Consider the following 10,227-nt stretch of genomic DNA (forward strand, 5'->3'; position numbering starts at 1 on the left):
TTAATATTTTATTTATGTTATTGTGTGTGTATATAAAATATATAATGATTTATTATTATATTTATTATTATTTGTGGTGGTAGCAGTAGTTATATGCATCAATAATTTATATTGTTGTACTATTATTATTATTATTATTATTATTAGTATTTATAGTATGCTTACGTAAATATTGTGAAATAAAAAAAAAAAAGTAATAATTACTTTAATTGATAAATAGAGTGAAAAAAAAAATAACTATTAACCCGATTTGGGTTATAGTAGGCCCCGGAGGGATTCGAACCCTCGATCTCCTGTTTACTAGACAGGCGCTTTAACCAACTAAGCCACGGCGCCGATGTGAATACAACTACAATATGCCTAATTTAAGTAAAATTATAGTATTTTTATATGATATGTATATTTTAATAATTAGAAAATCATGTTTTTTATACTACAATAAATATTACAATAAAAACTTATCATATTAATAGAATGCAAGTAACAATCAAAATAATGAAAGAATATGTATAAATAATGATAGTTAAATAATTCTATAATTATTTTACAAATATACTTATATCGATTAATATTATTAAGTAATAAATTTACAATATGTGCTATAAGAAGAAATTATAAGTGAAAAAAAAATAATCAATGAAAGCTCACAAATAGGATCGTAAATCTATTTATGATCTTTCTAAAAAAAATAGAATTTTTAAAAAATACTTTCGAATAAACGCGCCTAGGAAGAGCGTTTAAAAATCAATTGGACTATTAATAAAGAAGATGGTGTATGTATACACACATGTATATACAGTGTTAAAAAGCGTGAAAATTCGTATGAGTTGTGTGTCTATTATCCATGCTTCTCAACGTATATAATAATACATAATAAATTATCCGAGAATGAATAAGTGGAAAGTTTTTTTGAAATAGTTCAATGATTTTTTTTATTATTTTTTGATTGCGCCCAGCCATTTTTGGTGCGATCAATCATGGTAAGAAATTTCCATTGAACAGAAGTAAGCAAGCCTTCGACCCACATTTCGTAGCATTAAATTACTTTCCACGAAGAAAAATCTTCTACCAAGATCTATTTATAAAGATCAAGTATATGGATACTTTAGTAAGAGGAGTGCAACTAATGCGCATGCTTTTTTGAGTGGGGATATATATAAATATATACATATACATATACAATTCGCTGCGTCACCAAATTTTTAAGGAGATAATAAAGTATTCTTTTATCGAGGACGAGACCTAAGTAAAACGTTTAAGAACATTACTATGATCGCGGAATATTGTATTCAATTTCGTTGCTTACATGCATTATTCATATGTTCATAAGGATTTTGGTCATTTATTCAATATTATTTTATTCGATTTCGTGTGAGAAAACTTTGTATTACTTTTAATTATATATTTTATTACGTTATTAATGATTTTTATTTGAAAATCATTCATGTGTTTCTATATGTTTATACTTTATAAGATTGAGGTCATAATTTTGACTTATATTCTTTGTAAAATTCAAGGTTCTCAACAAGTGGCTTGTGGCTCGTTGGTCTAGGGGTATGATTCTCGCTTAGGGTGCGAGAGGTCCCGGGTTCAAATCCCGGACGAGCCCGTCATTTTTTTTTTCGATTTATTTCTTTAAATGCATTTATGCATCTTATATTTACATATATTATATGTATTTTATTAACTAATTACCTGTTTAATATTCTTTTTCTATAATATAATTTAAAAAACAATTAATTATTCTTTATCGAGACTTTGTTAGATTAGTTTTTTTTTAGATTGTAAAACAAGTCTAGAAATCTTTGGTTCAGCAGAGTAAACAATAATATTACATTAACAAGTAAATTATTGAAAATTTGGAAATATTGTTTTTTTTTAAAAACGCAGATTACATTTGAAGTCTTCTTATATATCTCATCGTTTATTTAAATAGTTTCAATTTTTGAATGTTATAATATTTCTTAATGTTAATGAAATATTGACAACAATGTAAATTTGTAGCACGCATTAATTTTCGCTTTGGTTTGTTTCACTCATGCGACTAACAGTAAGTTACTTTCTTAGAGCTCTCTTATCGGCTGGTAGCGTTGGAATAAAAAGATGCGAGTAAATGCTCGATATTGAATTTACGATAAGATTATAAACGGCCTATTCGAATTTTTATTTATACGTCGTTTATCCTGCGGCATTTTAAAAGAAATTGTATGATTGTTAAAAACGATTGAGTATTCTCTCTAATTAATTAGAAAAATTGTACTCCTTATCTGTCTTCGAGAACATACTTGACATCTCTTTTATTCTAACGTTTTCAAAACTACTTAAGCAATTAGAAGAACAAAGTAATTAAAAGAAAAAAAGAACATAAAACTGCAATAATAAACATTAAAACCGAATAAGCATGTTATAAATACAATTACAACAAACTTATCTTTTTCTTAGTATATATATATATATATATATATATATATATATATATATCTGGGTACGATTTTAACTATTCAATAGATCCTTTAAATAGATAAAATTGAGATTTCTAATTCGTTCATAAGTGCTTTAGAAATAAATAAAACAGTCTCTTTTTTACAGAGTAAAAAGCATATTAAACAAAAGAAAAATTGCAAGGCTAGCAGATATACCAAAGAATGCATACAAACACAAACATACCCACACATACATATACACACACGCGCAAAACCCAAATATATACACCATCCTCCATGCGCATGTAACGCAAACTAATAAAAGTTAAAGATAGATAAATTCGTGATACATAATAAGAAGTACATAACTTCCTTATAAGGTCATATGTGTGATAAATCTAAAAGAAGAGAGCATGATTCATAACAATATCTGCATTCTTAGTATATTAGCACAATTTCGTCTTCGCATTTCTCTGACATTAAGCCGCAAAGAGATCCACCATGTAAGAGCAAGAAAGAAAGAGAGAGAGGGAGAGAGAGAGAAAGGAAGAGAGAAAGAGAGAAAGGGAAAGAGAAAGAGAAAAAGGAAGAGAGACTTGCTGAAGAGACGTTTACTTATATATTATATCATCCATGTGTGTTGCGTGGCGGGTTCGAACCGAATTGTGATACGGAGACTTAGTTTAGCTTGCGTTTACCTACCATCTCAGCGGGTCAGTTAGGCGCGCGCTTTCAAGCTGCCAGCAGTAGTGAACACACAACTCTTGTCATCGCATCCCTCTCTTTAAGAACGTGTAATCGAAAAAACAAAAAGAAAAAAAAAGAAAAGATACAACAGAAAAAAGAGCTGATATTTTTTTTTGTCTTTTTAAATTTTAAACGAACACTCGCTGTGATATTGTTTTCAATATTATTTTTTTAAACACAATTTTGTCTTTTGCTATTGCTACTTCTTTTTCTGTATTTTTCTTCTTTTTTTTTTTTTTTAAGTAACGTATTATTTCGCACGAAATCTTCATTTCATGAGTTTCCTTACGACGACGATCACTTCTTAGTGTTACATTCCAATCGAGGAACAGGAAAGAAGATAGTCCTCTCATTTGCATCTCCTTTGGAGAAACTTCGAGTAAGTGATGAGTTTTATCTTCCTTTTTTTTCTTTGTTTTTTTTTTTCTTTCTTTATATTCTCTCTTTCTTTCTTTTTTTTTTGTATGATTCTTTTTTAAGTATGTAAATTGTATGTTTGATTAAACTCCGTGTGTCTGGTTTATCGATAAGAATACTTCGATGTAGCAACCCTGACATGTAATTAATTAAATAACAAAAGTATCAATAAATATATGACACCTTCTCTCTCTCTCTCTCTCTCTCTCTCTCTTTCTCTCTTTCTCTTTCTTTCTTTCTTTCTTTCTCTCTCTTTTCGATAATCAACATAATATTCCATGAAGATGCTCATTGACTTGCTAAATACAACGTCAACTCCGAACGAGGCTTCTTTCAGCCACGTATCTTTCCTTCTCGCGAAGAAAATTATAAAATGGTTCGGTTAAAATATTACCTAAGTTTAACGAACGATAATTTTGTTTATACGATCAACAAAGGCTTTCTACTAAACGGCCCCTCCCTCTTCAGCTGCCCCTCCAGCCCCACTGCCCCGTTATTGGCACTTTTTCTTTTTTTGGCAATTTTTTGCCCTCTTTTCTCTAGATCATTTTTTTTCTTCTTTCTTTCTTCAATACAAACAGAAACGTGCATAGCACTCGCATCTGCGGGTTACGCAATTAACGTATCCTCCTTACTACGAAGGTTCAAATGCTAAGATGATTTTGAAATTTACGTGAAAAAATAACGAAGAGAGGACAACAGGTGGGAAAGAGTAAATGAATCTGGAGGTGGTTTAAAAAGAAAAGAAATTGATTACGAACCAGTTATCTTTATCTTTCGAAGATGTTATCTATGATGTCTTAGTCTTGTTGCAACACGAATAAAAATAATCGCCGGATTGTTTGTTTTCTTTGACGCGTGTTTGAATTTCTATTCTGTTTGGGTGGGTGGGTGGCTGTTGGGTTAAGTGGAGGAATATTTTTGTTCATTTTTGAAAAAATACGAATAAAATTTAACGTTGCGTAAAAGTGCTTTCGATAACTTCACGATAAATATAATCGGTATCATGTAATCGATAATTAATGAGAAACTTTGGAAGAAATTTTTGTGTAATTTAACTCTTCGAATAGTATTTTATCGAAATTGTTTATGACAGAATAATAATAATAATAATGAATAGATAGATTTTATTTTTATATATAACATTAGAAACTCGTAGAATTAAGAAAATATTGTTGTTACTATCTCATACGCAATTTTTTTGTCTGGAATAAGAAGAATAATGAAAGTACGTTAAATTGCAATTTCATGAAGCAACGAGATGCGAATAATATCAGTCAGATATTGACAATTCGCATCGGCGCCAAACTAATACGAGTATGTTACCTTCTTTTCATATCTCAACTGTTCTGTAATTTTATGCTAAGAACGATAAGAGGAGTGTTTTTTGTTTTTTTTGCAAAAGAAATACACACCACAAGTATTTACATAACTTGAAAACATATATCGATCGAGGCGTAAGGTAGAAAATGATAAAACATAACAGATTAAAAATCGTAATAAGAATTCTTCCGATCGTTAATAATACGATTGACAATGTCATTTATATTCATTTAGTTATTTATAAAGTCACGGCCAATGTTTAATTATTTTCTTTTCCTTTTTTTTTTGTTATTTCTAAGATCAATTATTTCTAACGCGCGGAAGCGAAATAATGTTCACCCACGCTGGTTTTAATTTGAAGGAGAAGAAAAAAAAAACAATAAGAAAAAATAAGAAAAGAAAATAAATTGAATGGTCAATCAAACGGCAGGATGATTAGTGATATCGATAATAATTAAGGATTTTTGTTTGTTTGTAAGAGAGATTATATATATATATATATATATTCGTTTATGTCGCACGAAAGCGGAATTTGCTCGCCCACGTTGATTTCAATTTGAAAATAAAAAAATAAGAAAGAAAAAATATTAATTAAGTGAATAATCAAGCGTACGGTGAATAATAAATGTTTAATGGTTAACATCGATATGAAAAAAAAAAGAAAAAGAGAGGGAGAGAGAGAGAGAGAGAGATAGGAAGGCCACGTGAGATCCATCGAAGGTAAATCGAATTCCACCTTCGTGGAATAAATCGACGTCTACGTTGCTCTTCCATAGCGTACCACGAGAGAAGAATGTTAAAACATAGTTCGAGAGTGAGGGAGAGAGAAAGAGAGAGAGAGGGATACTACGAGACAGCGAAAATGTTAGCATTACTTAACGGTATAGCGTGTTATCTCCATGATCGTTCTCGTCACGGAAAATCGATTAACGTTAAACGTGCCTCGATACGATTCCATTCGTCGTCCATCTTTGACATTATTTTTTAACAATTTTGTCTATTAATTTTGTATATTTCTTTTTGTATTCATAATTTTTTACATTATATAATTCATTTTTCATAATTTTTAATATTTATTCTATGTTAATATATATAAAAGATAAGAAAAATAATTATTTAAACTAACGATAAGAATTATCTAACAATATTAGAGTGAACCTTGATGAAAATAAACTTTCGTTTTTTTTTCTTATCGATTTCATAAGAAAAAATTATAACGTTTTGGGTTTTTTGGTAAATGGTAAGAAAAAGGGATTGAAAAATATGATTTAATCCTTTGCACTATGATGTGTCATCTATGGGGATGACAAAATTACTTCTCTCTAGAGTTTCTAAAACAAAACAAATCAGTAAGTAAAAGTTTGATTGAAAAAATGCATACGAACCTTATTTTTCAGCACCGTTGTATGAAATTGAAAAGTATCATATTTAAAAAACAATATATATAATAAATGTAAACAATGTACAAACGAGATATCACAATAAAAAAAATTAAATTAAAGTTGGCAGAGAACGAACTAGAAAAAAAAGGAAAACATTATAATAATAAGGATTAAAAGTTTACAAAAAACATTTTGTTTTCTATTTTAGATATAATATGATAAACATTTACTATCGTATTTCAACGATAAACGTTAAAACGCAACCATACGGATAAGTACTTAGAATTTGATCGTCAGATAAACCGAACAACGAAAGTGGGCCACTCGTGAGTAAGGTTGGTGCGTTTAGAAAGACATTGCACTTCGATAAAATTAATCTATGCCAGACGAAGATCGTTCCGTCATGATAAGAAATTCAAACAGTTTAGCATTACCCTTTCTCAAATGTGATAGTAATTAAAAATAAGCGTTGTACAAGACGTCATCGTCTATTACTCTCATAGTATCGTGTAATAAAGGTTCTCTTGTTTGGCATGACAAAATAGTAATTATAGTAATAGAATTTATGTGCATATATCCATGCACGTTTATTTATCCATGTAAAAACTTTAAATAGACGTCGTTAAACGTTGACATCATTGAGTAATTCTTCAAAAAAGAAAAAAAGAGAAAAAAAAAAAAGAAAAAAGAAAAACAAACCAAAGAAATAAAGAAAAAAATAAAAATAAAAAACGATGAGATTGATAAAAGAAAACGATAAATATTTTCGTACAATTTTATATAACAAATAAGAGAGACAACTCTCTCTAAAGGCGAACGAAACATGCCTAAATACGTATACACCAAATACATCGTACGCACGCACGCACGCAAAGCACGCATTCTCGTAATATGTTCATTTTTATTTCGAGAAATGAGTCGATAAAAAAAATGCTACTATAATTTTTGTTCAAAGGTCACGGTTAATCAGTTTAACAAGCAATTAGTAGATCTCGAGGGATTTCATAAGCCCAAATATAATTCACGTGTAATATATTCAATTTTATCTTTCCTTCTTTCTTCTTTTTTCTTACTTTTACATATTTTTGCGAACTTTTTATCTATCATTAAGAGAGAAAAAGAGAGAGAGAGAGAGAGAGAGAGAGAGAGAGAGAGACAGAGACAGAGAAATAAAGAAAAAAAATATTCAAAAATAGAAATAAAAATAAAAATTAAGAAATGATATAAAGGGTCATCATATGATCCGTGATACAAAAAAATGTTGAGGAGCGAAAAAGATAAGTACTTTCTCTCTCTCTTTCTCTCTCTCTCTCTCTCTCTCTCTTTCTTTCTTTCTCTTGTGATTACTTACGTCTATGCATACATTGGTCAAAGATAGATGGAGGATCGGTGCGGAATTGTCATCGCTATATTTACTTTTGGTACGCGTACTCTCACAACACTTAATTGTCAACCACAATACTCAGACTGCGTTAACAAGTAATTGTTTTAAAACCATTACGAATGTAAGTTAATTGATCCATGTAACAATACTCATTTCGACTAATCTTATGAAACAACGTGACTTTTATGAATTATAAAATCATGTGTACTTCCTATTATTATTTTTTTTTCTTGTTTTTTATATTCCTATAACGAAATTCAACGAAATGATACGATCGATTTTCTTTCTAATCATCGTGTGAATCATTTCCTAATCTCTCTAATCTTATTATCGTATTTACATGTAATAACGTCTTTTTCTTTTTTTTTTGGTCATTTTATCTAACCTTTTCTATGAAATGATTGATTTCGTTTGCTATATGATTAATTCTACACAACGGTAATAGCATAGTAAAGTTTAAAAATATTCAATTAATTTATGACTTACGTAACGCGAATAACATTGATCATTTTAAGATAATGTTCGTACAAGATCACGTCTCTATACGGGGAAAAAAAAATAAAGAAATCCAATCTTTTATCTCAATTATTTGATTATCAATTTTTCATTGATTTGTTTCTTTGTTTTTTGGTTTGGTATTTTTTTTTTTTTTTAGAAGCAATACAAATATAGTTTTGGGTCTCTCGGGTACTAGAAATAAGAATTGGGTAGCATTCGCTAACAATTTGGCCGTTGAATTAAGGTGCTTTGGCCGTACGCCTAATACTCCTACTGTCTTTCGTAGAATTACCAAGTTTTTTCCATCCCTTTTTTTATTCATTCTTTTAATGTCATTCTCGTACTATTTCTTTTTTTTTTTTTTTCTTCCTGCGTGTCAGTAACACTCGGGAACTCGCATGTAAACAATGTATCTCGTTAGGGTACACCAACGATCGGAATTTGGGGCAACGAGCGCATCCAACAAGATGGTGATGGTAGTGGTGTTGATGTTGGTGGTGGTGGTGGTGATCATCGGTTAATATGACGTACTGGTTATTTTTAGTATTAACAATTTGTAGAAACGTGAATAAGCAATGGCGCGCCGTTTGGTAAACAGAAGAGAAGGGAAGAACAAAAAATGGTGTCATGCTTCGAAAGGAAAAAAGAAAAAGAAAAAATATCTTAGGCATCTCCCGTATCTTTTTTTTTTTTTTCTTTTCTCGATTTAAGAATTACGAATTAAAATTCGTACGGGTAGTTCGAGTTTATAATTTTGTTTCCTTTCCATGCATTTCTTATGAACGTATTCTAGAAGAGACTTACGAAACAAACAAAACAAAAAAAAACAAAAGGAATCGAAAAAAGGAAAAAAAATAAATAAATAAAAGAAAATAAAACGTGAGACGCTTGAATTTGTTGTAAGACGATAACGCTGATTAATATTCGTAAGAGAAATTGCATATTTTATGTGCATTTTGTAAAGAACGTATTCTACGTGTGTACAGTGAAGGAAATAAAAAAACAAAATATAAAAAAAGAGAGCAATGGAGAAAGAGAAAGAGAGAGAGAGAGAGATAAAACAATAGAACAATAAAAAGGAGGTGTCTTGTGTTATTAAACAGGCGCGTATTTCTTAAACGAAACGTTTGACCTCCGATCAAAATGGTGGTCGACTTTCGTTTTACAACCGTGTCCAGACTTAAACGTCACGATTTTACCGAGTCAATAGGCTAGGGAGAAAATTACAGTGATGTAAAGAAGAAGATGGATAATAAAGAGAACAAAAGAGAATAAAAGATATACGTAAACTTTATTCGTTGGGCTAATTTACAAAGTGTATGCACGAAGTGTCGAGTAATTCAAAGACTGGGTCATATATGAAACAGAAAAAAAAAATAGAAAGGGGGATATAGTAAACGAAAGAGTTAAAGAATGATTAAAAGGAAAAGGAAAGAAAGAAAACAAGAAAAAGAAATAAAAAGATGAGTTTGACATTTTATTACCTTCTTCTTGTCGTCATCGTTGTTATTGTCGTTGAAGAAACGCATTAATTGTGGTTTGCACGCGTTTCGTGTTGTTAATTATGTAAGATAATCGATGAATGATTATTGCTTATTTGTTTCTAGCTTACTAGAAACCATTCCTTCATATTTATTATTTATGCCATACCTAAGAGAAGGAGAGAAAGAGCACAAAAAAGAATAGAAAAAGAGAAATGATTTTATTAGAGCAGAAAATATCTTCGGACAAACACTTTGAGCCCTCGTTAAAGTTTTCAACACTTCCAATACGATGGTGACAAGTTTTCCGCTTTGCTTTTCATAGTCTACTTACTGTCCCAACTATAACATATGCTTTTCGTGATAAAATGCAGAATTCCGAGAGAAAAAGAAAGAAAAAGAGAAAGAGAAAAATATTATTTTCGTACCGATTTGTGTGTGTGTGATATTATTTTGAAATCGATTTTTTTATTTCGAATAATAAACAAATGTTATTTATTCATCTTTTAAACATTTAACAAACTTAATATAACTTTAATATCTAATTTCGTTTTTTTTTAACGTTTATCATT

The 10,227-nt window shown here is 29.8% G+C and overlaps 1 protein-coding gene and 2 non-coding genes across 4 annotated transcripts in view; 2 read left to right on the forward strand and 1 right to left on the reverse strand.

Moving 5' to 3' along the window:
* Window positions 1-262: 262 nt before the first annotated feature.
* Window positions 263-336, reverse strand: Trnat-agu. The gene has a single exon. It is a non-coding gene; the product is annotated as a tRNA-Thr (tRNA).
* Window positions 337-1,537: 1,201 nt separating this feature from the next.
* Trnap-agg lies at window positions 1,538-1,609 on the forward strand. Its single transcript has one exon. It is a non-coding gene; the product is annotated as a tRNA-Pro (tRNA).
* A 1,497-nt stretch (window positions 1,610-3,106) lies between these two features.
* LOC106789970 (tubulointerstitial nephritis antigen-like) overlaps window positions 3,107-10,227 on the forward strand; it is a 17,067-nt gene continuing 9,946 nt past the window's right edge. The window contains exons 1-2 of one of the 2 annotated variants that reach the window (XM_014754559.1): window positions 3,111-3,217; window positions 3,479-3,549. The gene's annotated coding sequence lies outside the window, so the exon portion shown is untranslated. Of the gene's footprint in view, window positions 3,550-10,227 lie in introns of both variants that reach the window. The other variant, XM_014754558.1, reaches the window with a different exon arrangement.

This window comes from Polistes canadensis, unplaced genomic scaffold, assembly GCF_001313835.1.
Source record: "Polistes canadensis isolate GaletaPanama2010 unplaced genomic scaffold, ASM131383v1 scaffold_209, whole genome shotgun sequence".
Lineage (NCBI taxonomy): Eukaryota > Metazoa > Arthropoda > Insecta > Hymenoptera > Vespidae > Polistes > Polistes canadensis.